At 44.3% G+C, this 27384-nt stretch overlaps 1 non-coding gene across 4 annotated transcripts in view; it reads right to left on the bottom strand.

Annotated features, from left to right (window-relative positions):
* Positions 1 to 11442: 11442 nt before the first annotated feature.
* Positions 11443 to 27384, bottom strand: part of LOC101015052 — a 137751-nt gene continuing 121809 nt past the window's right edge. For 2 of the 4 annotated variants that reach the window (XR_004178277.1, XR_004178278.1), the window contains exon 5: positions 11443 to 13113. This is a non-coding gene — a transcript (uncharacterized LOC101015052). The remainder of the gene's footprint in view (positions 13114 to 27384) is intronic. The other 2 variants (XR_004178279.1, XR_001894174.3) reach the window with 2 other exon arrangements.

The raw sequence follows: 27384 nt of genomic DNA, 5'->3' as shown, positions 1-27384 counted from the left end.
TGTCTTTGGCCCTGAAGGAGCTTCACATCCAGGGGAGGGTCCCAGAATGTGAGAAAGCCAGAACCCAGGAATTAACCCAAGAGCAAAGGGATGCAGTGCATCACCCAGTCTTCCTCCTTCAAGGAGGCTGCTCCTTCTGTGCTGCCTCTGCTGTATGAAGTAGCTGGGAACAGTTTCCCACTCGACCTCAAGTCGTGAGGACCAGCTATTGTCCCACTAGGAACAGCTTCCTTGGGCCCAGGCCAGGAAGTACTCACTAGACTTCTAGATGCCAGCTCCATTTCACCCTGGCTTCAGGAGGGAGACAGAGAAGCCACTGAGCTCTGCAGAAGGCACTCCATGTCAGTCTGCAGAAAGCTTGGATCGCAGCTCCCAAGGAGAGAGGCTGCTGGCAGCCTCTCTCTCTCCTTGACTGAACAAGCCCTGGGGAATGGCTGGACTTAAAGAGCTGAGGGAGGGTTCTACCTCCCCTCTAGTCTCAAATAGGTTCACAGTTGCCTTCAGATGTCCTGACAGCAACCATGAAGCTATTGTAGACATTCCTATGGTCCCCTCTAGTGTTCCGGGTTCACTGTGGTAGGCAGAGGGTGGGAACACCAGTGTAGGTTAGGAAACATATTGGAGGGCAGTTGTGGCTACAGGAGCTTGTTGAGGGGCCATTGTCAGCATCACACTGGCCAGGTTCTCCAGCAATTCTGTGGCCAGCCCATTTGGACTCCAAGAAGTGTGTGTTGAGTCTCTTCCTGTAAAATTCTCATGTTGCTTTGAGGAGACACCCTCTGAGATCACACCACGGGGCAGGCCAGCTGTCTGTCCTGGCTCAGGGAGGGCTGAGGATAAGGCCATCCAAGGGAGAAGATATGACTTCACCTCAGAGGTAGCCAAAGGCCTTGGGAGAGAGCAAGAGGTATTAACGCTTTGCCACCCAGAGATGCATCTGCCAAGGTAACTCTTGCCTCACTGGAGATGAGCTTGGCTCTTGAGCAAGCAAGCCCCTTGATGGTAGAATTTGGGATGTCTGTAGGAATTCACCAAAGCCAAGTCAGTCAGAGAGCACTCAGCTTGGAACATAGCAAGAGCAGAACTGGAGATAGGAGAAAGATGTGTGGTAACAGAAATAGAATCTGGCCTGCCTTCCAGAGACAATCAGGCCTCAGTGGCCAAGCCTGCCCCAGGCTTTCCCCATGGGAAACATGGCGTGTCATCAGGCAAGACGCTCATCTGTATAGGAAGCTGCTTGTACGCTCCAGGAAGTTTTCCACTCCCTGAGAGGGGCTGAGAGAAAGCAGCTCCCTTTCCCAAGATGTCATTCTTTCCCATAAGCCCAAATCTGAGTGGTTAATTGAATTAGAATTAGAATTAGAATTAGAATTAGAATTAGAATTAGAATTAGAATTACAGGTACCTGTCATCATGCCTGGTGAGTCCACAGAGGCTGGCCCATCTTCTGAAGTGTTCCCCGGCCTTCCCCATTCTACAAGTGAGGACCAAGCTGCCAGTTTGGGTCACCATGGAGCTTGTTATGGAACTTGCAATGCTGGAAGGGACCTCTCTGCTGCCTGAGGCCCAGGCAAAAGTACTTTTTTCTGGGTTTTCTGACCACCTTGTATCAAAGACTGATGTTTCTACAGAGGTTGAGGAAGAGGCTATTTTCAAAAATCTATCTCACTTGTTTCTGGCAACTTGGTGGCCAGGATGCTGCCTGCTGTGGGCTTGCTAAATAACATGAGAGACTGGCTAAACCACATGGGGCACCGAAGTTCCTGAGATCCCAAGTCTCTTCTCCATTTGGGTTTTTGGACCAGTGATACTTTTAACAGTAGGTTTGGAGGTGTCTCTTTGAAATGGAACGGGAGATTTTGTAATACAGGACTTCATGATCTTTTCCCTGGAATCCACTCTAGGATCCCAGAAGACACAATACTTCCCCCTGCAGTGCTTTATCTCCACATCAAGCATAGTTCTTAGCTAGCAAGACCACATGCACAGCCAGAGCCTGGGTGGCAGAAACGTGTACTCTCTTGTTTCAACAGGCATGGAAAGAACATGGGGTCATGTTCTTTCTACCACAGGGGAAACGCGCTGAAACATGATCTTGTCAGGGTTTGCCTCACAGTCATTGATTCCTGGGGCCCTAAAGCCACGGGCATAAATAACAACGCGGCTTTGGGGGCCAGCTCAGATGGCCCAGTTGTACCAGATGTTCCGAGGAAACCAACTTCACATCATCACAATAGAGAACTCACCCATCTTGTCTCTCAGGACGACATGGCAGCATTTCACGGGGACAAAGATTTCTGTCCAAGAGAGTCTGAGTCCTGTAGGAAGAAAAGAACTGGGTGGAGGCATTGGGAAGAAAATCAGTTTATATGAGTGCTCTCAATAGCAAAGCTTCTAGTTTGCCCTTTGCATACATTTCCTATGCCTGGGCCAGAAAACAAGCATGTTCAAGTTGTTGAGGGGAAGGTATGAAGAAAGAGGCTTAAAATATAAAGCAAAAAGACATAACAAATGATTCATAGGATATGGTATTCCCTTCAGCTGACATTTAGGACCGGCTCCCTCAAAAGAGTGGGGGGAATGGGGTAGGACCTTGTAGGGGAAGAAAAATAATCCTTTCTACTCTTCATAATTCTTAACCAGGACTCACTGTAACAAAGACACGTTAACAAGCAAAAACACAAACAGAAGTTTGATAATGTGTATATCTCCTGTATATATGGGAGATAACCCAGAGAAATGAGATTTCAAAGAGAAAGTTTAAACTTCAGGTTTAAATACCTTCGGTTCTCTGAAATAAAGAAATAAGAGTATGGAAAAAGACCCTGTTAAGACCCGAAGACCAGGAAAAGCACCTTAGACAAAGGTAAGGTTGTTCTGCAGGTTTAAGTCATGCCTCCTCCATTAAGTGTCTGGTGATTTAGCCATCCTTCTCCTCCTGGGACAGAGAGGGAGACACTCTTACAGGTGGAGACTTCCCTTATTCATGTAACTTTCTCTTAAAATTGTAACTTTTCAGCCATATTTTTGTGGTGGCATATTTTGGTCTCCAACCACCTGAAGTCACTCACAGAGGGAAGTCGTCTTCATGGAAACCATTGAAAAGGTAGCTCTGGCACCTGCCAAGAATAGTATGTGGAGGGAGAACTTTCCCTCTGTCCTCTGAGGCTTTGATGACTGAGTCTATGAAACAAACTGGCAGTAGACAGATTAACAGTAAAAATAAGAATACAAATTTATTGTATGCATGGGGACATCACATGAAAGAAAAGTGAATATCCCCCAAAACCTGGTGAGATCTAGAAGCATATTCACTCTCTTCATATGGGAGACTGGAGGGGGATGTAAGCAACTTAGGGAACTATAAATGAGTTTTGGTGGGAAGTAAAATCCTAAGCCCCCCACCTGACTGAATAGGCCGCCTCTCGCCAAGGGAACCAAAAAACAAACCTGAGTTCCAGGCCATGATGGGCTGGGAGGTTAGATAGGCCTTGTCATCTACCCCTTCCTTCACCCAACCCCCATTAGCCCTTCTTCTTCCCTAAGGGTTAAACAGAAACCAGCTTCCGACAGACTCCCTTCACCAATTTCAACCAGTAACCTGACGCCGTCCCTCCCTTTTGCTGTTTTGACACAGCAACTGACCAGCATTCCTTCCCAATAGAGACCACCAATCATGAAGTGATTCTAGTCAGTCTACAGACTTTGCACTGACAGCCTTCCTGTCCTTTGCTTCACTTTTTGTTGTAGAGTCTAACTGAATATTAAGTCTTTACCCCAAAGTGAACATGGAATGCATGTTACATACATGTTAGCCTACTACACATGTACTCACTCCCCTTCATGAATATTCATAGCTCCTCCTACAACCTGTTGACTATGTGTATTTAGTCCTTCAGCATAAATTCCCATCTCATCCTTCTCTCCCTCAGAACACTTGCTTTTCAGTTTCAGCTGGTAGCTCCATGTCCTGCCTGCAGGTCATGGGACCCTCCTTTCCAAATGTTCAAGCCTCGTGATTCTTCAGTTCATGCTGGGAAAGATGAGTGGGCCCTCAGAAGAAAAGGTGACAGCCTGTGACAAAGTCTGTTTTCTGGGCATGAGGTCAAACCTCAGTCTCCTCTCCTGTGTTATGAGCTGGTCTTCTTGGTTGAAGAGATTCCTGGGGAAGTCATGACAGTTGAGTTCATTTTGGAGGATTGTCTTTAGACAGATAAGGGGAGCTCAAAGCTAGCCTCTGCCTTCATCCACTGTCTCTCAAATGCCCTCATTTCAAAGCAATCAGCACACCAAAGCATACTCTGGGGGTGGCATTTTCTGAACTCCTTCAGCAGACAGATCACAATGAGGCAACATTTGCTCAGCAGCATCATAAATTGAGAAGTTGCTGGTATAACACCCAGATCAACCATTTGCCACCCAAATTCCTGCCTGCCCAGAAGGAAGGCAGGCAGGCAGGAAGCTATTTCAAGTGGTCACTACTATCAGGGAAATAGTTTTACTCCCTGAGTCTGTTTCCTCATCTCTAAGGCTGTCATCACTACCTGAAAAGGGTTTAGCCCAGGTTTAGTCCATAGCATGCTTTCCTATGTTCTCACAACTGTTTTTATTCTATTGGGAGTGGGTAGGGCTGCAGGATTCAGAAAAGCTTAAAATATGGCCCTTGAGGACATGGTCCAGTTATGGACAAAATCATGTTTGTGAAGAAGTACACAAGCCAGCCTATGATGGCCAATGTAGGCACTCAGAGGATGGGAGAGAGCCTGTGAATCCCTCCACATTGTTCCTATCCCCTCTATTGATGTGGGGCTTTGGGAAAGACTTTAGACTATTAAAAAAAAAAAAAAAGACTCCAGTCTTAATTCTTTTCCAGCCCAGACTAATCCATCAGCATGTCCTGTTGACTCCTTCTTCAAAATATCTAGAATCCAACTGGTTTTCACCCTTACCTCCATACTGCCATGTCTCACACTTGGCATCTCCCTAACTCATCTCCCTGCTTATACTCTTATGGAATGGTCCATTATATAGAGGGATTTTTGTTCAAAGATAGATACCACCTTGCTCATATCAATACCTTTAAGTAGCTGGCCCATCATTCAAAATGAAATATACTCATGCATGACATAATGACATCTTGGTCAACAATGAACCACATACATAATGATGGTCCCATAAAATTATAATGGAGCTAAAAGATTCCCTTCACCTAGTGAAGTCTTGATGAATTAGCCTCGTGTAGGCCTAGGCAAATATGTTTGTGTCCACATTTCCAATAAAAAGTGTTTACAAAGTTAAAAAAAAAAAATAGAAAAAAACTTATAGAAGAATGTAACGAAAACATTGGCTGGGTGTGGGGGCTTACGCCTGTAATCCCAACACTTTGTGAGGCCAAGGCAAGAGGATTGCTTGGGCCCCATCTCTACAAAAAAAAAAAAGATAGGCATAGTGGCACACACCTGTTGTCCTAGCTACTCAGGAGGCTGAGGCATGAGGATCACCTGAGCCCAGGATGTCAAGGCTGCAGTGAGACTAGATTGCATCACTATACTCTAGCCTGGGTGACAAAGCGAGACCTGTCTCTAAAAAACAAACGATTTTGGTACAGCTCTATGTACTTGTCTTAAACTAAGAGTTATTACAAAAAATCAAAAAGAAAACTAAAAAAATTATAAAGTAAAAAAGTTCTAGTAAGCTAAAGTTAATTACTGAAGAAAGCAAAATTTTAAATGTAGTGTAGCCTAAGTGTACGTTGTTTATAAAGCCTACAGTAGTGTACAGTAATGTCCTAGGGCTTCAGATTCACTCACCATTCACTGACTCATCCAGAACAACTTCTAGTCCTGCAAGATCCATTCATGGTAACTGCACTATACAAGTGTACCATTTTAATCTTTTATACTATATTTTTACTGTATCTCTTCTATGTTTAGGTGTGCTTAGATACATAAGTACTGACCAATGTGTTACAGTTGCCTACAGTATTCAGTATAGTAACATGCTATACAAGTTTGTAGCCTAGGAACAAGAGGCTGTACCTTACAGCTGAGGTGTCTAGTAGTCTGTACCATCTAGGTTTATGTAGGTCTACGATATTCATACAAGAAAGAAATCACTTAATGATGCATTTCTCAGAACATATTCCTGTCATAATGTGACATAAAACCATACTGACACCTGAGGGGTACCAGAATATGCCACCCTAAAATATGCCCCATTGGAATAAATTATTTTCAGCTAAAAGTCATTGAGAACCAGCAGATTCAGAGAAAGCTCTAAAATCAAGTTTTTATATCATAAAGAAAATTTACATCTATAAAGGAAATTTCCCTTTGTAGAGGTGTTTCTCTCTCCAGGAATGGAAGGATTCTTAACTCTTCTCAATGGAGAAGGCATCAATTTAAATCTGTATAACAAACCTTGATAAACAATCCTTGTTTACCATACTTTTCAGGGTCATCTTCCCATAACCTGCCTTACCTGTCTAAGAGCCTGAAGCCCTTTTTGTTGTTGCTGTTGTTGTTGTTGGTATGAGAAATAAAACTAAAATCCTCCCAACTGACTGGATGGACCCCCTCTTTGCCAAGCATACCCCACAGGAAACTTAAACACTGAGTTCCCCACCACGACCAGATGGGAGGTCAGACAGACCCCATTATACTCTTCCCTCCCTAATTGCCATTAGGCTTTCTTTCTTAAGGGCTAAACAGAAACTAGCTCTTTTATTTATTTTTAAGTAGAGATAAGGTCTCACTATGTTGCCCAGACTGCTCTTGAACTCCTGGCCTCAAGTAATCCTCCTGCCTTAGCCTCCCAAAGTGCTGAGATTACAGGTATGAGCTACCAACCTTGACCAAAGCCAGCCCTTTCAAAAGACTTGCTCCACCACTGATTTTAGCAGGACTCCTCTCCCCTTCTGCAGTTTGACACAAATACTAGCCAGTATTCCCTCCTGCTAGGGGGCCACCAGCCATGAAGTGGTTGTGGCTGGTTTACAGAGGCTGTGCACAGGATGCCTCTGTGACCTCCATTTCACCCTTTGACAGACAGCCTGATTCTAATGCATTTAAGTGTTAAGTCTCCACCCCAGAGTGAACACGGGATGTATGTAGCACGCATGTTTGCTTACTATGTGTGTATACATCCCCCTTCTGAATATTCATAGCTCCTCCAATAACCTGTTGAATATGTATAATTAGCTAACCCTTCAGCATAAATTCTCATTTCACCTTTCCTCCTTCGAAGTGCGCCCCAGCCTGAGGATGGCCAGCCTGCAGGCTGCAACCCTTTATAAGAAATAAAGCTCTCTTTTCCAAATGTATGGACCTTATCATTCTTGAGTTGACAGGTATTTAAACCCAAGTTCTAACTACCCCTTTGGGTTACTTATCACTGAGTGCTCTTATATGTGCAAGTGTGATGCACACGTTAGGAAACTTTAATTTTCTTCTGTTAATGTCTCTCTGGCCAGTCTCATTTACAGGGCCCCAGCTGGAGAATCTAGAAGGGTAGAAAAAAATTTTTTCTTCCCCTACACACCTATGCAGGACCTCTAAGGCTTCTCTTGATCTGGCTACTGCCTCCTGGACCTGACTCCCTGCATCTCTCCTCCTTGCTATTTCCTCTCTGGCTATACCAACTTCCTTTCTGTTCTTAAGAACATGTGAAGCTCATTCCTACCTTAGGACATGACACTACTGTTCCCACTTCCCAGGATGGGCTCCCTTCATTTGGCTTTCTCATTTCAACCAGCTTTCTACTCAAACATCACCTCAAAGAAGCCTTCTCTAACCACTATCAAAAATAGCCTCCCAACCTTCTCTTATGTTTTCCTTCCTATCACCTAAGCAAAAAAATCTAGTAGTTCTATCAATGGACCATCTCCCCCACTAGAATACACGCTGCATGGAAGAACATACTTTGATTTTGTTCATTGCTACATTCCCAGGGCTTAGTATAGTGCCTAGCAAATGAGAGCTGCTCAGTAAATGTTGACTGCACACATAAGAGCCTGTCAACTATTTGACACTGTGTCACTTGGACGGACATAAGTAATCATAAGGCCAGTAATAAGGCCATAGAACCCATGGGGGTAGTTAGAGGGAGAGGTTTCAACCCAATTTAAGTTAAATATAACTGAGAACAAACATGTCTCTTGTTCCTAATAACTAGAGTCTACTTAGCAGACGTGGATGCAAAGCAAGACAGTGGTTCTCATACTTGAGTGAGCATCAAAACCACATGGAGAACTTGTCAAAAATAGCAACTGCTGGGCTCAGAATTTCTGATTCCTTAGGTCTAGGTGCGGCCTATGCATGTCTAACAAGTTCCCAGAGATGGGGCGATGCTGATCTGAGGACCTCATTTGGAGAGCCATCTGTTGTAGAAGTTTGGACTACATAATCACCTTTCCACTGACAGAAACCCAGGGAGTAGACTTATAAGAAGTATGGGCATATTGGCCGTCAAGTATCACATGGATTCTAATAGCTGTGCTTTACTACTGTTATCCCCATTTCACTAATTTTCAGGGAAAAACCCTCTTGCCTAAATTCTTCCCAAGATCAAGTATTTCCTCCCTTATGGTGCATTCCCTACCTGCACTAGTCCATGATGCCTGTAATCCCAACACTTTGGGAGGCCAAGGAAGAAGGATCACTTGAGCCCAGGAGTTTGAGACCAGCTAGGGCAACATAGACTCCATCTCCACAAAAAAATTTAAAAATTAGTTGGATGTGGTGGCGTGCACCTGTGGTCTGAGCTACTCAGGAGGCTGAGATGGGAGGATCACTTGAACCTGGAAGGGCAAGGCTGCAGTGAGCTGTGATCGCACCACCACGCTCCAGCCGGGGCACAGAGCAAGGCTTTCTCTCTCTCTCTCTCTCTCTCTCTCTCTCTCTCTCTGTCTCATACACACACACCAGATACAGAAGGAAAATAATAATAGAAAATTCAATTCATTCTTCACCTCCAAAGCATCTAAATCCAGGCCTGACAGAAATACACCACCCAGTAACACACCAGGAGCAGCCTTCTCCTTCGTCCCTTCTCCGGTGACCAATACAGCAGATGTCAAAAGCACAGCCTGCTCCAGCATCCTGAGCGGACAGGCTTCAGCCCCACGTGGAGACGCCAGGTGGCCACACAGGTGTTACCGTGGTGGTTCTCAGCACTGGCTGCACATTGGAACTGCCTGGGAAGCTTGTAAACATCCAGACGGCCGGGTTCCCCTCAAAACCAATTAAGTCAGACTCTCTAGGGGTGGGACTCAGGCCTCACAATTTTAAAAGATCTTCAGGTAATTCTCATGTTCAGCCAAAATTGAGAAAAGCCGCTTTGTTTTTTTCCTAACCTCAGGCCCTCAGAAATACCAGTGTAGACTTGGCAGGGTTGTCCACCCTAGTGGATCATTCATTCTGGCCCTTAGGATGATCCTGGTTCTTAGCTGTTCCATATCACTCAGCTCTGAGACATAACCTCATGCAGGGACAAGAAACACTTCAACAGAATCAAATGCCAGAGCAAAGGACTTCTCAATAGACCTAACCTCAAGGTTACATCTCTCCATTTAATAGTGTTGTCAGTTTTGAGTTCCTAAAAAGGTCAAAGGAGGTGCCTCCCAGCCGTAACCCTGGTCTCATTGTTTGGCTGGAGGCAACACTGTGGGAGGCTGGCAGGAGCACCTCCAGGACAGAGCAATCAGCTTCAGTGCCTGCAGCACTCTGACTTCTATTTCCTCTTGATTTTCTGGAGTTTTGGAGTAAAGATAGAAGATGACACCAGATGGCCGGGGGCAGTGGCTCACGCCTATAATCTCGGCACTTTGGGAGGCCAAGGCGGGTGGATTGCCTGAGTTCAGGAGTTTGAGACCACCCTGGGCAACACAGTGAAACCCCCATCTCTACTAAAATACAAAACATTAGCCGGGCTTGGTGGCAGACACCTGTAGTCCCAGCTAGTCGGGAAGGCTGAGGCAGAATTGCTTGAAAGAACCCAGGAGGCAGAGGTTGCAGTGAGCTGAGATTGCACCACTGCACTCCAGCCTGGGCGTCAGAGCAAGGCTCTGTCTCCAGAAAAAAAAAAAAAAAAAAAAAAAGGACACCAGAATAGAAGAATTAGTAGTCCTGGTCTTAGAGGCATCACAATTTGATGGCCCCCTCCTCACTCATTTCCTCAAGGGCTAAAGTCCCAAAATGTTGATAACAGTGTAGATTTTTTGCCTGGTTTGCTAACATGAGTACCTGACTTGTCTGTGTCCCTACAATGTCATCCACCTCTTCAAAAGCTCCTCTGCCTGGGTCACTGGGTTTCTGGGCCTGAGGTGTTTGCCTGGCATCCCCCAAGATGATGGATTTCCTGAGGTCAGGAGCTAAGGTTTACAGGCTATCTCCTGTGGTTGCCCCCATTCAGGGGTTCCAAAAGCATTGATTGGTTGGTAGAAAATATGGGAGGCCACATTTGAAGAGGAAGCTGTTCTTCCCCCTGGCCGGGCTCTCTTGAGAATTAAATGCGATTAAGGGCACAGTGGGCAGCAGGCAGTTAGAGTTCACCTTGGGGGAGTTGTCAAGAACCTCACTCACCACATCCCAGGGCCCGATATCCCAATATCCACCTGATGTCTGGCAAAAGACGCGCTTCCTTCTAGGAACAGGAGGCGTCTGTTTTTCACAGAGGCCTTTTCTCAACCCCTGCCCCTCCAATTTATCTAGCAAATGGCCCCAGGAGCTACCCATCTACTTCTCCCCCTTGCCCAAGGGCATCCAAAGGGGCTCTGAATAATATGCTGATATGCAATTTGGGAGCCTCAGGACAGCCCACTTCCCTCATGGGCACAGCCATGCACCACCCACTCCTGGAAGGTCTCCTCAACCCAGGGCTCCCTGAGAGCAATGGGGTGGCAGGCCAGGCACTCTCTGCACGGAGCCCGGGCAACCCCTGAATACTCACCTCTTTGGCTCAGGGCCTGAGAGTCAGGCCAGGCTTGGGGCTAGGCCTGAAACCTGGTTATGGAGGTGGGCCTGGGCCTGGCCCTCAGGGAGCTTCCATTCCAGCCCTCAGGCAAGAGAAGAAGACCAGGAGGAAGAAAAGCCTATGGAGAGCAGGGGCCCCCTTCTGACCAGTGCTCCCTTCCCTCTTCCAGCAGCAGTGGTCTGAGGCGGGACAAAGCTTCCACTGCCTCCTCCTTTTGGGTAGCTCTGAGGCCTGAGGAGGTAATTAACTAATGATGCACCTGCTCTTCGTTAACCAATGAAGCAGGGATACCCAACCACAGCTGGAATGTAACCAATACTGGGGGAATTAAAGATCAAAAAACACCAAAGGCCAAGACAAAGCTGATGGAGTGGCTTCTTCCCACTCACCCCCCACCTCTACCCCACCAGCCCTCACCAGAGGCTGAAAGAGATTCCTCCTCACTTATTTCTCAGGGGATCTTGCTGGAGCAGGAAATTTCCCTGACCCCTTGTGGGTGGAAACTGGAGTGTGGGTGCTTGAACTAGCTACTTCAGTGCCTGCAGGGCAAACCCCACTCAATGGAATCCGCTGCACTCAACCCCTCCAGGGAGGGAGCATGCAGGTGAGCCGGTGCAGGAGCCAGGGAGAGCACTTTGGGTGCCAGCAGGAACACACTCTGTCCTGGCCCTGCAGCAGTGTCTAGGGGGGTGCCCACAACCCCTGAAGCCCCAGAAGGAGTGTTTCAGTCAGTGCTCTTTTAGCTTTGCCACCTGCAGATGGCTTAAGTGTTAACAGCTCAGTGGAGGGTCAGTGTGACAGCCCTTTGCACCCACACTCGAGTTCTTATCCAAGGTCTAGGAGGAATGAGGTCACACAAACAAATTGGAGATGATAAATGCAGGGGATTTTATTGCTGATGAAAGTGGCTCTCAGTGAGAAGTGGAGCTGAAAAGGGGAGGGAGTGGGTAGGTAATCTTCCCCGAGAGTTCAGCCGTCCCTGGCCAGACTCCTCTCCAAAGCTATGCCATCAAGCTGTCCCTCTGAAGTCAAGCCCCTTCTCTCTGACATTCAACCGTGGTCTCTGACATCCAGCTGCTTCTTCTCTTCTCTCTCTGCCGGTGGAGCCTGGGGCTTTCATGGCACAGGAGAGCGGGTGGGGTGGGCCATGGGTGGTTTTGGAAAAGGCAACATTCAAGCAGGAAAACAGGAATGTATGATCTCACTTTGGACCATAGTTTCAGACTTGAGGGTGGGGCCCTTGCTGGAGACCCGCCCACTTCTGCCCAGAATTTCCCTGCCTCCTGTCCCTATCATTGCCACCCAAACCTGGGCAAAGCTAAGGCTGAAATTCCCCTGGAGTGAAAACAAGATGGACATGAAGACCTGCTAGACCAGGAGTCACTCCTGCCACCGGCCTCCCCTTTTCTGAGCACTTCCTCCCTTCCTGGTGCCTCCTCATCACTCAGCTTTCCTTGGAGTGCACCCTCCAGTCCTAGGGAATCTGCTTCCAGAAACCTACTGGCATTAGTCATTTGCACCTTTGTGTGATTTCAGTCCTTATGTCATCTCTCCCACCAAAATCCCTGGGCCTCTGAGTGGAACGTCAAAGTCTTGTAGCCACTTTTCCTAGGTTGAAGAACTCCAGGGATGGCAAAGCCCTGGAAGAGATATGGGGTGGAGGAGGGATGCAGAGGAATTCTGGGTCCTGAAATTATGCCATTTAAGTGAATCTTGCCATCTCAGGCCCCACCACTCCGAAAGTGTTGGCATTCCTCAGAGTTATGTCCTTGGTCAAGGTCCCTCCACACTTCTCTCAGGTCTTTTTTGCAGCACATAAGACTTCCACCACCACCCATCCCCGATACCCTCAAATCCTTACCTCTACCCGGTGTCTCTGAGTGCCCTGCCTTCGGATCAGGCTGGCTACTGAATGCTCAGTTTCTACCTGAACATGTGGCATCCCCTTCCCCAGATGCCATCTGCTCCTTCTTCCATAGCTCCATCAGTGGGACCATTCTACTCGGGTGACACCTGCCACATAAGCCCCTCTCCTCTCCATCCATCCTTCCATTGCCTTGGTTAGAGCCCTAGAACCCTCACTTACCTATGAGAACAGTCTACGTTTATTGAGAGTTTGAGGAGTCCTTGTAGGTGGTTTTTCTGCATGGAAAAGATTAAAGATAACTTTAGTTTAAAAAAAAAAAAAAAGCAATGTAACTTTTTGGCATGATCAATTAAAAAAATCTTCCCTTAGCTTTTTTTCCAACAGGAATAATTTAATATAAAGAATTAACTAAGCATACATTTGTTGACTGTATCACCAATAATTATAATTATACTTTATTGGGCAACATTTTCAGTAAGTAGAGCTTTTAAAGGTCTAAGGATTGAACACTTTCAGGTGTCATTTCTCTCTCTCTCTCGATATATATATTTCTATATATATATATATATTTTTTACTATCTTAACCATTTTTAAGTGGCACATTGTTCAGTGACATTAAGTACATTCACGTTGTTGTTCTACCACTGCTAACATCCATCCACAGAATTCTTTTCATCTGCAAAACTGAAACTCTGTACACATTACACACTAACTCCCCATTCTCCTTCCCCTGCCCCAGCCCCTGGCACCACCATTCTACTTCTGTCTTTATGAATTTGACTACTCTAACCTCACATAGGTAAAATTGTATTATATTTGTTATTTCATGACTGGCTTATTTCACTTAGCATAGTGTCCTCCAGGTTCATCCATGTTGAAGCATGTGACAGAATTTTCTTCCTTTTTAAGGCTGCATAATATTCCATTGTATGGCTATACCACATTTTGTTTATTCATTCATCTGTAAAAAACCTTCCTTTAGCTTTTAAGTTCTTTGAAAGATTTTCCGCCTATTTATAACTGTAGCAAATTATAGGAAACATCTTTAGAATGTTGTTGGTTAATATTTGGTCCTATTTATAAGCTTATGTATATACATTCAAACATTTTAAAGTATTTTTATAAATTTAATATATGCAACTTCTTTTTAAATACCTCAATTATCTGACTTAAACAAAATCTTAACAATCACTTTTAATAAATGTAAATATAATAAACTGATAAATATAGCAGTACTTAAATTCTTCTAACTCTTCCAACACAGAAATTTATAAAGCTTTCAACTTAAAATCACAAGTCTAACTTCTGCAATTGCACTTTTAAATTCAAATTATAGTCCCAGCACTTTGGGAGGCTGAGGTAGGCAGATCACTTGAATTCAGGAGTTTGAAACCAGCCTGGGCAACATGGAGAAACCCCGTCGCTACAAAAAATACAAAAAGATTAACCAGGTGTAGTGACGCATACCTGTAGTCCCAGCTACTTGAGAGGCTGAGGTAGGAGAATTGCTTGAACCTGGGGGCTGCACTCCAGCCTGGGTGACAGAGCAAGACCCTATCTCAAAAAAAAAAAAAATCAAATTATAAGCCTCAGCTGTTCCTCTCATAGACCAAATTCTCTTAAACATCGTAAGTACTTAAAATGTCAACTATGTATAGAGTATTCATAGAACAAAAGAATTAATACTGACCAAGTGCAGTGGCTCACACCTGTAATCCCAGCGCTTTGGGAGGCTGAGGTGGGTGGATCATGAGGTCAGGAGTTTGAGACCAGCCTGACCAATATGGTGAAACTCCATCTCTACTAAAAATACAAAAATTAGTTGGGCGTGGTAACGCACGCCTGTAGTCCCAGCTACTTGGGAGGCTAAGGCAGAAGAATTGCTTGAACCCAGGAGGAAGAGGTTGCAGTGAGCCGAGATTGCACCACTGCACTCCAGTCTGGGAGACAGAGTAAAACTCCATCCCCCGCCAAAAAAAAGAATTAATACTATCCAATGTATTTGAAATAATTTCTAATTTCTATACTGTACTTAATTTTCATGGGCCTAAAGAGGTTTTCCCAGAGAGGAGAGTTTTCCAGACTTACCAGAAAATAAGAACCACCTGGGCATTTGTCAAATACACAGATTCCTGGGCCCCAACCTACATTCCCTGAATCTGCATTTCCAGGAAAAAGACCAGGTAATCTGCATGATTATAACAGCCCCAGTTTTATCTCATCACTGTGGAAGTTTGGAAACACTTTACTTAGGGGAAAATTGCTTCTCAGTCATCTACGGACCAGATTTTGGCCAGGCTCTGAGTAGATTCTTGAGGGTAACTCTGACAGGATCCCCCTACCCCCTTTTTATCTTTCATTTCAGGGTTGTTGTAAGTTACAGGAGGCAACTCACCTTCTTTTGATGTGTATCACATCATTATTCAGTTTTCAAATCAGAGTACAGCCTGGGGCCTCATCACTCTCTGGCTGTATAGATAATGTCAATATCTTCTCTTTCTATCTCTGAAGAACTTTTAAAAAATTCTTGTCTCTCCAGGCTCTCAGGACCACATATCTTTAGAGACTGACAGGCTCCTAAGAAGCACCCTGATTCTGGCCCTGCCCCCTCCACAGGTGATCTTCCCTCCACATGTGATCTTCCCAAGATGCAAGAAAAGGGCATACCCTATTAAACCCTCCCCTGGCTGCCACCGCCAAGGTCCTATGGACCTAAAGGAAGAAGGCATAAAACATCATTTTAAAGAGTTAACGTGAAGGCTGGGTGCGGTGGCTCATGCCTGTAATCCCAGCACTTTGGGAGGCCAAGGCGGGCAGATCACGAGGTCAGGAGTTCGAGACCAGCGTGACCAACATGGTGAAACCTCATCTATACTAAAAACACAAAAATTAGCTGGGTGTGGGGGCATGCACCTGTAATCCCAGTTACTCAGGAGGCTGAGGCAGGAAAATCGCTTGAACCCGGGAGGTGGAGGTTACAGTGAGCTGAGATTGCACCATTGCACTCCAGCCTGGGCAAAAGAGCAAGACTCTGTCTCAAAAAAAAAAAAAAAGAGAGAGAGAGTTTACTTGATTTTTAAACTTTTATGTATTTTTTATTGTTGTTGCAGAGACAGGTTCTTGCAATGTTGCCCAGAGCTGGTCTTGAACTCCTGACCTCAAGCAGTCCTCCCACCTTGGCCTACCCAAAGTGCTGGGATTACAAGGATGAGTCACTATGTCTGGCCTTAAAGAGTTTATTTGAGCCAAAGTGAGGGCAGCTGCCCAGGACACACTTCCAAGTTGCCTTGGGGAGTGTTCTGTTCCGCCTTTGTTGCAAGCAAGTTTTCAAAGGCGAAAGGGAACAAGGAGTGGGATGATATAAAGTTGTTTGACGGTTCTCATTGGTTTTCAGAAATAACGCTGATTAGTGATTGGCTATACATTGTTGAACTATAGAATATGAGTTATGGTGTCCAGAGTGTGGCATTTTACGGCTACTGAGTGTCAGTCTAGAGCCCAGATGGCAAGTGGCTTCAAGAGGGAATTATTGATCTCATGGGCGGAGTGAGACGTGACTACAGCCACATTTTAAATGTCTCTCTGGGCCTGGTATTTCAAAGGGGCTGATGTTCCTCAGATTAAAAAGTTTCTTTTCTTTCTTACTCCCTAGCCTGGCATGAAAAGCCTGGCTCACAGCCCACCTCCCTTTTCCCAGGTCTGTCTCTCAGGCCACCTCCACTGGGTCCCAGCTGCACAGAACTCCCCACAGTTCTCCAAAGAGCCCACTCAGTGCCACACTTGAGGCCAGGCACCTTAACGTGCATTATAGGAAAATTCTCGAAAGCAATCTTTGCGACCCGCTGAATCCCATCTCCAGGCCTTTGATGTTTTCTCTGCCTGGAGTGCCCTCTCCTAACTTTCTGATTCCCACCCACCCTTTAGGGCCCGGTGTAACCGTCTCTTCCTCTGTGGAACATTTCTTGACTACTAAAGTCAAGTTCATCTGTCTTCTTTGTGTCCCCACTGACCTAGCAGATACTTCAGTTTGTAAACATCTGTGATGATCACTGACCTAGGCAAAGCTAAGTGAGGCCAGGGACCCTGTCTCTTGTTCATTACCGAGGTGCCAGCACCACGTAGAGCCAGGCTCACTCACTGAATGATGACCCCATGTCTCCCCCGGCCGCATCAACCGCGGATGAACAGATGTACCAGGCTCCCCTGTACCAGTGCCTCTCCACTGCCCTTGGCGCAAAATGTTTGTTTTTCATTTCATTAGGCTGAAAAAGAATGGTTTAGCTGCTTCCCTGGGTATCACTGCCAACATGCCCCAGTGGCCCAGATGGCTTCTTCACCAACAACTGTGACTGGTGACCCCAGTGTGACCACTAGCTAAGACCTTTGTCCCACGGGGGAAGTGCAGACAGGTGCCCACGTCAATAGATCCTGCCAAAGATGTCTAGTGCTAATTCTTCTCCCCAGCCAAACCAAGTTGGCCAGGCTGCAAAATGCCTGAGGAAGACCTGCCGCCAGAGCGGGCCTACCCACACCTGAGGGCTCCCAGGTGCCTGTGGGCCAGGCTCTGTGCCTCCAGCAGTTGCTGCTGCTGCTGCTACGGCTCTCCCAGTCATGAGCCAGCCCCGTGGACTGCTGGCATCAGCCTGGGAGCTTAGCCATTTCATGCATCTGCAGCAAGCATTGGCTCCTTCTCCCAGCTCTGTGTGTGGAAAGTAGCAAGCTCCACTCAACTTAACCATGGACAGAGCAGCCAAGTTTTAGAGCACCAGGTCTGAAGGCTGCCTGACCTTTCTTTCCCAGAGTACAGTCCTGGCTAGGACTTCAAGCCTCAGTGAAGATTTATTTTTACTCAGACCTAGCGTTGAAAGCTCAGGCAACAGGCTTTCATTTAATGTCTGGCCAAGAGACATGCTTGGAGATTGATGGCATTTCAGGTCAGGTGCCTCTGGTTCTGGCCCAGGCAGAGGCCGGTGTCTGCCAAAAGAGTGGCCGGGGCTGGGCGCGGTGGCTCAAGCCTATTATCCCAGCACTTTGGGAGGCTGAGGCGGTCGGATCATGAGGTCAGGAGATGAGACCATCCTGGCTAGCACGGTGAAACCCCGTCTCTACTAAAAGCAGAAAAAAATTACCTGGGGGTGGTGGCAGGCGCCTGTAGTCTCAGCTACTTGGGAGGCTGAGGCAGGAGAATGGCGTGAACCCAGGAGGCGGAGCTTGCTTGGAGCCGAGATTGTGCCACTGCACTTCAGCCTGGGTGACAGAGAGAGGCTCCATCTCGAAAAAAAAAAAAAGAGTGGCCAGAGGACAGTCTGCATCAGAATCACTGGATGGAGAAGAGTACATCTGTTAAAATGCGTCTTCCTAGGCCCCATCTCACGTCTTCTGTTTCTGAGCCTCTGGGGAATGGGGTCCCAAGATCTGCCTAATTAACAAGCCCTCGGCCCCAGACCCAGGAATTCTGGTGCTCACTAAAGTTTGCAAAACATTGCCTGCCCAGTCCAGTTGCAGTAAGTCAACGTGCTTCATTATGCTAAAGCAGGAAGAGAAAACTCATTTCTGTCCTAGGGTCCAGATTTCAGCAAAGTAAAAGAGTTGCAATCCTCAACATCCACATGAACTCCATGGTTTCATATTTGTCTCCAGAAACCCTGTGCATATGTTCATGTGTGTGGTGAGGGAGGGATAGTCTTTGCACTTGAAGGAGGTTATAGTGGAAGATGCAAAGGAGACAAGAGGGGAATAACGAGAAAGAGGCAAAGGAAGAAAGGTGGTGTCCTGTGGGACTGTTGCACAAACGTGAGCCGAAAGCCCGGGACCCTCCAATCCACAGGATCATGGGAAAGAGGAAGACTAAGGAGGTGCCTGACTGAAGTATAAAATCACAAGCCACATTCCCCTATAGCATGGCTGGATCTCAAACACATAGCATTGAGTGGGAGGGAAAAAAGCATCATAAGGAATAATATAGTAGAATCCATTTATATAAATTTTTTAAATTAGCAAAAGCAAATTGCATATGCTATAGGAGGTAGGCTATAAAGGAAGGCAAAGGAATGATGCACCTGAAATTCAAAACAGGGCCCCCTTCTACTTCTGGGAGATAAAAGACTGCAGGGAATTTCAAAGGCTCTGATAAATTTCCATGTCTTACACCAGACGGTGGGTGCTCAGACATGGTAACATGTACATAATACATATAATACATATCATTTTGTGTGTAGGGTACACTAAGATTTTTTTTTTTTTTTTTTTTTGAGACAGAGTCTCGCCACGCAGACTGGAGTGCAGTGGTGCAATCTCGGCTCACTGCAAGCTCCACCTCCCGGGTTCACGCCATTCTCCTGTCTCATCCTCCTGAGTAACTGGGACTACAGGCACCAGCCACCACGCTTGGCTAATTTTTTTTTTTTTTTTTTTTTTTTTGTATTTTTAGTAGAGACGGAGTTTCACCGTGTTAGCCAGGGTGGTCTCGATCTCCTGACCTCGTGATCCACCCATCTCGGCCTCCCAAAAGTGCTGGGATTACAGGCGTGAGCCACCGCGCCCGGCCAGGATACACTAAGATTTTAAAACATATATATGAAGTAATGAGCAGCATGAATAAAATAAACATGACTGTTTATCAAATTCTGAAATACAAGGAAAAGGCGGCAACCTCTGGAATTTGTGTAAGTACAGCTTGAGCAAATAAAAGGAAACCCCATATACCAAGGGGGTTATGAACGTTCAGGACTCGTTACTGTCTGTTCTTGCCTCCAGGACAGGGATGGGCAGGAGGTGCCATCACCAGCTGGTGAAGTCTCCAGGACCTGCCTGGGAGAGGAAGTACAGTGTGGCATGCCCAAGGCTGCAGGCAGAGGGCTGAGGGCCAGCCAGTGGGGCAGTGTCCCATGGGGTGTGTGGCCCATGCTGGAGCTGGCAAATCCAAAAGTGGCCAAATGGGAAGGGGAACTAAGACTGGCAGCCAGGCAAGGGGTGTAATGGGTGGGGCATCTGACAGGGATGCCTGTAGAATTCTCTGAGGTGGGGTGTGTGATGGGGACAGTCTGTAGAATTCTCTGAACCAGATTCAGAACTTGTCTGGGCTAAGTGGGACTTGCCTGTGGCAAGATGCTGGAAGTAGCCAGTGGACTCACATGACATGGACATCACCTCTAGAGGTAACAACAGCAGACAGAGCCCCAGAGGCCAAGAGCAGCCACCTGGAAGTACAGCCTGAGATGGCCCCATTAGCCACACACTCTCAGAGACATAAGGAGCCCCAGAGGCACCAGTCCACTCGCAGGCTCAATGTAGAAATCCCTTCTCCATCTGTCACACAGGTCCCCAAGCTCTGTTTGAGTATTCCAGTGGTGCAGGACATCTGCACCTCTTTTTATAAGGTGAAATAAGTGAAAATAAGTTCACTGTAGCTGTGTGGATTTGTTTCTGGGTTCTCTATTCTGTTCCATTGGTCTAAGTGTCTGTTCTTATGCCAGTACCATGCTGTTTGGTTGCTATAGCTCTGTCCCATTGTAAAGAGACATTTATGATTAAGCCTTTTGTTCTGAGCTGAGGTTGGCCTCCTTGACACGTTTCCCTGATAGTCACATCTCTGCTCTCAGGGGCTGTGCAAAATGAGCCAAGTCCTTCTTGCACACACCCCATTAGCAGGTCTGTGGGTCCAAGCCAGCAAGTGGAACAAGGTCCACTAGGGCGATAGTGTGGTAGACACAGAGATATGCCAACTCAGCTGCCCCTCAAAGAAGGACTTGCCACAGCCTGCAGACAACCTCCAGCTCCCTCAGGGTTGACTGAGAGCTGCCTCACCAAGACCATGCCCACATCCAGTGACTGACCATGGGAAGGGCACCTCAATGCCTGGACACTTCTGCCCACCCATAAACAACACCAATGGGCCATACATGCCTATGGGATGGGCTTTATCCAGCTTGAATCAGTGTGACCCCTCTTTGCCCAGTCCTACTCCGGCTGCCTGACCTTCATAGGTGTTTACCCCTCATTAATACCATGCACACCAAACTCCATCTCAGCACCTGCTTCCAGAGAGCCCTGGATCCTGTGGAAGGGGAGTCTTACAACAGATTAAACCAAACAGGAGGTAATTTTAGACCCACTAGCAAAGAAACTGCTGTTTCCATTTGCAGATAACGTGTTCACTGCAGCCAATGCTAAGGCTCTGAGGTTTCCCTAAGAGTTCCTTCAAAACAAATAAAAAAGAATTTTGAGAGAATCTCCTGCAACTTTCCACCCCGAACGTGTTGTTTCAACGAGCAATCCGGAAAGGTAAAGACTCCAAACATGCTCGGCTCCATGCCCCTGGGTGGGGTTGGAAAGCTCCCCACGGGTGTGCTCATCACCCTTCTTCTACTTGCTGATGCCAGAACAAGATTTGCCAGCACAAACCAGTAGGACAACCTGGTAATTTCCACTCACTTCAAAAGGGTTCTTGTCCTTTCCTAGGCCCAGAACTCTCAAAAGCAGCCACCCTCCTTGTTCTCCCTCTTCTGGTCACATAGTGCTGGTTGCTTTTGCCCCATTAACTGTGCATGGCTTTAGGACAGTTCTCAGCTGTGGGTCATTCTGGTTATTTACTTGTATATTTTTTAATCCATTCCCCTGAGCATTTATTCTTTGAGTTACAAACAATCCAATACACTCTTTTAAGTTATTTTTAAAGGTATAATTAAGTTATTATTGACTATAGTCATAATGTTCTGCCGTCAAATAGTGGGTCTTATTCTTTCTAATTTTGTACCCGTTAACCATTCCCCCAACCCCCCACTACTCTTTCCAGCCTCTGGTGACCATCCTTCTACTCTCTATGTCCATGCGTTCAATTGTTTTGATATTTAGATCCCACAAATAAGTGAGAACACGTGATGTTTGTCTTTCTGTGCCTGGCTTATTTCACTTCATATAATGATCTCCATTTCCATCCATGTTGCAAATGATTGAACCTCATTCTTTTTATGGCTGAGTACTACTCCATTGTGTATATGTACCATATTTTCTTTATCCAGTCATCTGTTGATGAACACTTAGGTTGCTTCCAAATTTTAGCTATTGTAAACAGTGCTGCAACAAACATAGGAATGCAGATATCCTATGATTTCCTTTCTTTAGGGTGTATAACTACCAGTAGAATTGCTGAATCATAGGGTAGCTTGATTTTAGTTTTTCGATGAACCTCCAAACTGTTCCCTATAGTGGTTGTACTAATTTATATTCCCACCAACAGGGTACAAGGGTTCCCCTTTCTTCACATCCTGGCCAGCATTTGTTATTGCCTGTCTTTTGGCTATAAGCCATTTTAACTGGGGGGAGATGATATCTCATTGTAGTTTTGATTTGCATTTCTCTGATGATTGATAATGTTGAGTACCATTTCATATGCCTGTGTGCCATAGGTCTTCTTTTGAGAAATATCTATTCAAATCTTTTCCTCATTTTTTGATTGCATTATTTGATTTTTTCCTATAGGTTTGTTTCAGCTCCTTATATATTCTGGTGATTAATCCCTTATCAGATGGGTAGTTTGCAAATATTTTCTCCCATTCTGTGGGTTGTCTCTTCACTTTGTTGACTGTATCCTTTGCTGTGCAGCAGCCTTTTAACTTGATATGATTCCATTTGTTCATTTTTGCTAAGGTTGCCTGTGCTTGTGGGGTACTGCTCAGGAAATTTTTGTTCAGACCAATGTCCTGGAGATTTTCCCCAATATTCTCTTGTAGTAGTTTCATAGTTTGAGGTCTTAGACTTACATCTTTAATCCATTTTGATTTGAATTTTGTATATGATGAGAGGTAGCACCCTAGCTTCATTCTTGTGCATATGAATATCCAATGACTGTCTTTTCCCCACTGTGTGTTCTTGGCACCTTTGTTGAAAATAAGTTCACTGTAGCTGTGTGGATTTGTTTCCAGGTTCTCTATGCTGTTCCATTGGTCTATGTGTCTGCTTTTATGCCAGTACCATGCTGTTTTGGTTGCTATAGCTCTGTAATATAATTCGAAGTCAGGTAATGTGGATTCCTCCAGTTTTGTTCTTTTTGCTTAGGATAGCTTTGGCAATTGGGCCTTTTGTGGTTTCATATAAATTTTGGGGTAGTTTTTCCTATTTCTGTGAAGAATGTTATTGGTATTTTGGTAAGGATTGCACTGAATCTGTAGATTCCATTGGGTAGTATGGACATTTTAACAATATTAATTCTTCCAGTTCATAAACACAAAATATTTTTCCATTTTTGGTGTCCTCTTCAATCTTCCATCTTTCATCTTCAATCTTTCATAAATGTTTTATAGTTTTCATTATACAAATATTTCACTTCTTTGGTTAAGCTAATTCCTAGGTATTCATGTGTGGCTATTATAAATGGGATTACTTGCTAAATTTCTTTTTCACATTGTTCACTGTTGGCATATAGAAATGCTACTGATTTTTGTATGTTGACTTGGTATCCTGCAAATTTGCTGAATTTGTTTATCAGTTCTAACAGTTTTCTGGGTCGGGCGTGGTGGCTCAAGCCTTTAATTCCAGCACTTTGGGAGGCTGAGACAGGCTGATCACTAGGTCAGGAGATCGAGACCATCCTGGCTAACAGAGTGAAACCCCGTCTCTACTAAAAAATACAAAAAACTAGCCAGGTGAGGTGGCAGGCACCTGTAGTCCCAGCTACTCGGGAGGCTGAGGCAGGAGAATGGCATAAACCTGGGAGGCGGAGCTTGCAGTGAGCTGAGATCCGGCCACTGCACTCCAGCCTGAGCAACAGAGCAAGACTCTGTCTCAAAAAAAAACAAAAAACAAAAAACAAACAGTTTTCTGGTGGAGTCATTAGGTTTTTCCAAATATAAGATCACATCATCTGCAAACAAAGATAATTTGACTTCTTCCTTTCCAATTTGGATGCCCTTTATGTAATTCTTTTGTCTGATTGCTCTAGCTAGGACTTCCAGTACTATGTTGAATAACAGTGGTGACACTGGGCATCCTTGTCCAGATCTTAGAGGAAAGGCTTTTAGTTTTTCCCCATTCAGTATGATACTGGTTGCAGGTTTGTTGTATATGGCTTTTATTATTTTGAGATATGTTCCTTCTATACCCAGTTTTTTCAGGGATTTTATCATGAAGAGATGTTGAATTTTATCAAATGCTTTTTCAGCATCAATTGAAATGATCATATGGTTTTTATCCTTCATTCTGTTGATGCGATGTATCATGTTGATTGATTTATTTATGTTGAACCATCCTTGCATCCCAGAGATAAATCCCACTTGGTCATGACGAATGGTCTTTCTAATGTATTACTGAATTTGGTTTGCTAGTATTTTGTTGTTGATTTTTGCTTCAATCAGAGATATTGGCCTGTAGTTTTCTTTTTTTGATGTGCCTTTGGTTTTGGTATCAGGGTAATACTGGCCTTATAGAATGAGTTTGGAAGTATTCCCTCTTCCTCTACTTTTTGGAATAGTTTGACTAGGATTGGTATTAGTTCTTCTTTAAATGTTTGGTAGAATTTAGCAGTGAAGCCATCAGATCCCAGGCTTTTCTTTAGTGGAAGGCTTTTTATTACAGCTTTAATCTCATTACATGTTATTGGTCTGTCCAAGTTTTGGATTTCTTCATGGTTCAATCTTGGTAGGTTGTATGTGTCTAGGAATTTGTCCATTTCTTCTAGATTTTCCAATTTATTGGCATATAGTATCTTATAGTAGCTACTAATGGTTCTTTGAATTTCTTCAGTATCAGTTGTAATGTCTCCTTTTTCATTTCCGATTTTATTTATTTGGATCTTCTCTCTTTTTTTCTTAGTCTGGCTAAAGGTTTGTCAATTTTGTTAAAGTTTTCAAAACACTTTTTGTCTTGTTGATCTTTTATATAATTTTTTTCATTTCAATGTCATTTTTTTTTCTCTGATTTTTTTTTCTTCTACTAATTTTGGGTTTGGTTTGCTCTTGCTTTTCTAGTTCTTTAAGACGCATCATTAGATTGTTTATTTGAAGTTTTACCTCTTTTTCATTGTAGACACTTAAAGCTGTAAATGTCCCTCTAAGTACTGCTTTTGCTGTATTCCATAGGTTTTGGCATGTTGCGTTTCCATTATCATTCACATCAAGAAATTTTTCAAATTCCTTCTCAATTTCTTCATTGACCTGTTAGTCATTCAGGAACATATTAATTTCCATGTAGTTGTATAGTTTCCAAAATTCCTCATTACTAACTTCTAGTTTTATTCCATTGTGGTCAGAGAAGATGCTGGATATTATTTTGATTTTTTTGGATGTTTTAAGATCTGTTTTGTGACCTAACATATGATCTATCCTTGAGAACCAGCCATGTGCTGAGGAAAGGAATGTGTATTTTGCAGCCATTGGATGAAATGTTCTGTAAATACCTATTAGATCCATTTGGCCTATAGTGCAGATTAATCTGATGTTTCTTTGTTGATTTTCTGTCTGGAAGATCTGTACAATGCTGAAGGTGTGGTGTTGAAGTCTCCAGCTATTATTGTATTGGGGCCTATCTCTCTCCTTATCTCTAATAATATTTGCTTTATATATCTGGGTGTTCCAGTGTTGGGTACATATATATTTAACATTGTTATATCCTTTTGCTGAATTGACCCTTTTATCATTATATAGTAATCTTCTTTGTCTCTTCTTATAGGTTTTTGTTTTGAAATATATTTTGTCTGATATAAGTACAGCTACTCCTGCTCTTTTTTGGTTTCTGTTGGCATGGAATATCTTTTTCCATCCCTTTATTTTCAGGGTATGTATGTCTGTATAGGTGAAGTATGTTTCTTGTAGGCAACAGATCAATGGATCTTATTTTTTTGTCCATTCATTTTGTCCATCATTCTATGTCTTTTGATTGGAGAATGTAGTCCATTTACATTCGATGTTATTACTGATAAGTAAGGACTTACACCTGCCATTTCATTATTTATTTTCTGGTCTTTTTTGTCTCCTTTCTGTTTTTCTTTAGTGAAAATTGTTTTCTCTGGTGATATGATTTAGTTTCTTGCTTTTTATTTTTTGTGTATTAATTGTATGAGGTTACCATGAGGCTTGCAAATGCTATAACACTTTTCTTCTTTTTTTTTTTTTTTTTGAGATGGAGTCTCACTCTGTCCCCCAGGCTGGAGTGCAGTGGCGCAATCTCAGCTCACTGCAAGCTCCTCCTCCCGGGTTCATGCCATCTCCTGCCTCAGCCTTCTGAGCAGCTGGGACTATATGCGCCTGCCACCACACCCGGCTAATTTTTTGTATTTTTAGTAGAGACAGTGTTTTGCCATGTTAGCCAGGATGGTCTCCATCTCCTGACCTTGTGATCTGCCTGCCTCAGCCTCCCAAAGTGCTGGGATTACAGGCGTGAGCCACCGTGCCTGGCCATAACACATTATTTTAACCTAATAACAACTTAACACTCTTCATAAACAACAAGCAAAAAGAAAACTAATAAAAATTCTATGGCTTAACTTCATCCCCCAGCTTTTAAAATCTTTATTGTTTCTATTTATATATCTTTTTTTTTTTTTTTTTTTTTTTTTGAGGCAGAGTCTCGTTCTACTGCCTAGGCTGGAGTGCAGTGGCATGATCTTAAAGCAATTCTCCTGCCTTGCCTCCTGAGTAGCTGGGATTACAGGCAAGCACCACCACACCCAGCTAATTTTTGTATTTTTACTAGAGACAGGATTTCACCATGCTGGCCAGGCTGGTCTTGAACTCCTGACCTCAAGTGACCCACACACCTCAGTCTCCCATAGTGCTGGGGTGACAGGAGTGCATCACTGCACCTGGCCTATTTATGTCTTATTTTACTGACTATGTCTTGAAAGGTTGTTATAGTTATTATTTTTGACTGGTTCATCGTTTATTCTTCCTACTTAGGATAAAAGTAGTTTACAAACTACAGTCACAGTGGTATCATATTGTGTGTTTTTCTGTGTACCTACTGTTGGCAGTGAGTTTTGTACCTTCAGATGATTTCTTATTGCTCATTAATGTCTTTCTCTTTCCAATTGAAGTCCTCCCTTTAGCATTTCTGGTAGGATAGGTCTGGAGTTGATTAAATCCTTTAGTTTTTGTTTGTCTGGGAAAGTCTTTATTTCTTCTTCACGTGTGAAGGATGTTTTCACTGGATATACTATTCTAGGGTAGAAGTTTGTTTCCTTCAGTATTTTTAATATGTCATGCCATTCTTTCTTGGCCTGTAAAGTTTCCAATGAAAAGTCTGCTGCCAGGTATATTTGGGCTCCATTGCATGTTATTTGTTTCTTTTCTCTTGCTGCTTTTAGAGTCTGTTTTTTATCCTTGACTTTTGGAATTTTGATTATTAAATGCCTTAAGGTAGTCTTCTTTGGGTTAAATCTGCTTGGGATTCTTGATTATTTACTTATTGACAATATTGTTGTTATCTGCTAATAACAAAACAGCAGCCAGCTAGTTCTGGAAGCTCCTCATGCAGATTATAGGAAGAAGACTGATCCAGGCCTCCTCCCTGGATGGCTGTTGGGTTAGATTACAAAGAACGATTTCTAATCTTCT

The sequence above is a fragment of the Papio anubis genome, chromosome 14, assembly GCF_008728515.1.
Source record: "Papio anubis isolate 15944 chromosome 14, Panubis1.0, whole genome shotgun sequence".
NCBI lineage: Eukaryota > Metazoa > Chordata > Mammalia > Primates > Cercopithecidae > Papio > Papio anubis.
The sequence above is the reverse complement of the archived record's forward strand: the minus strand, read 5'-3'. Positions and strand labels throughout refer to the sequence as shown.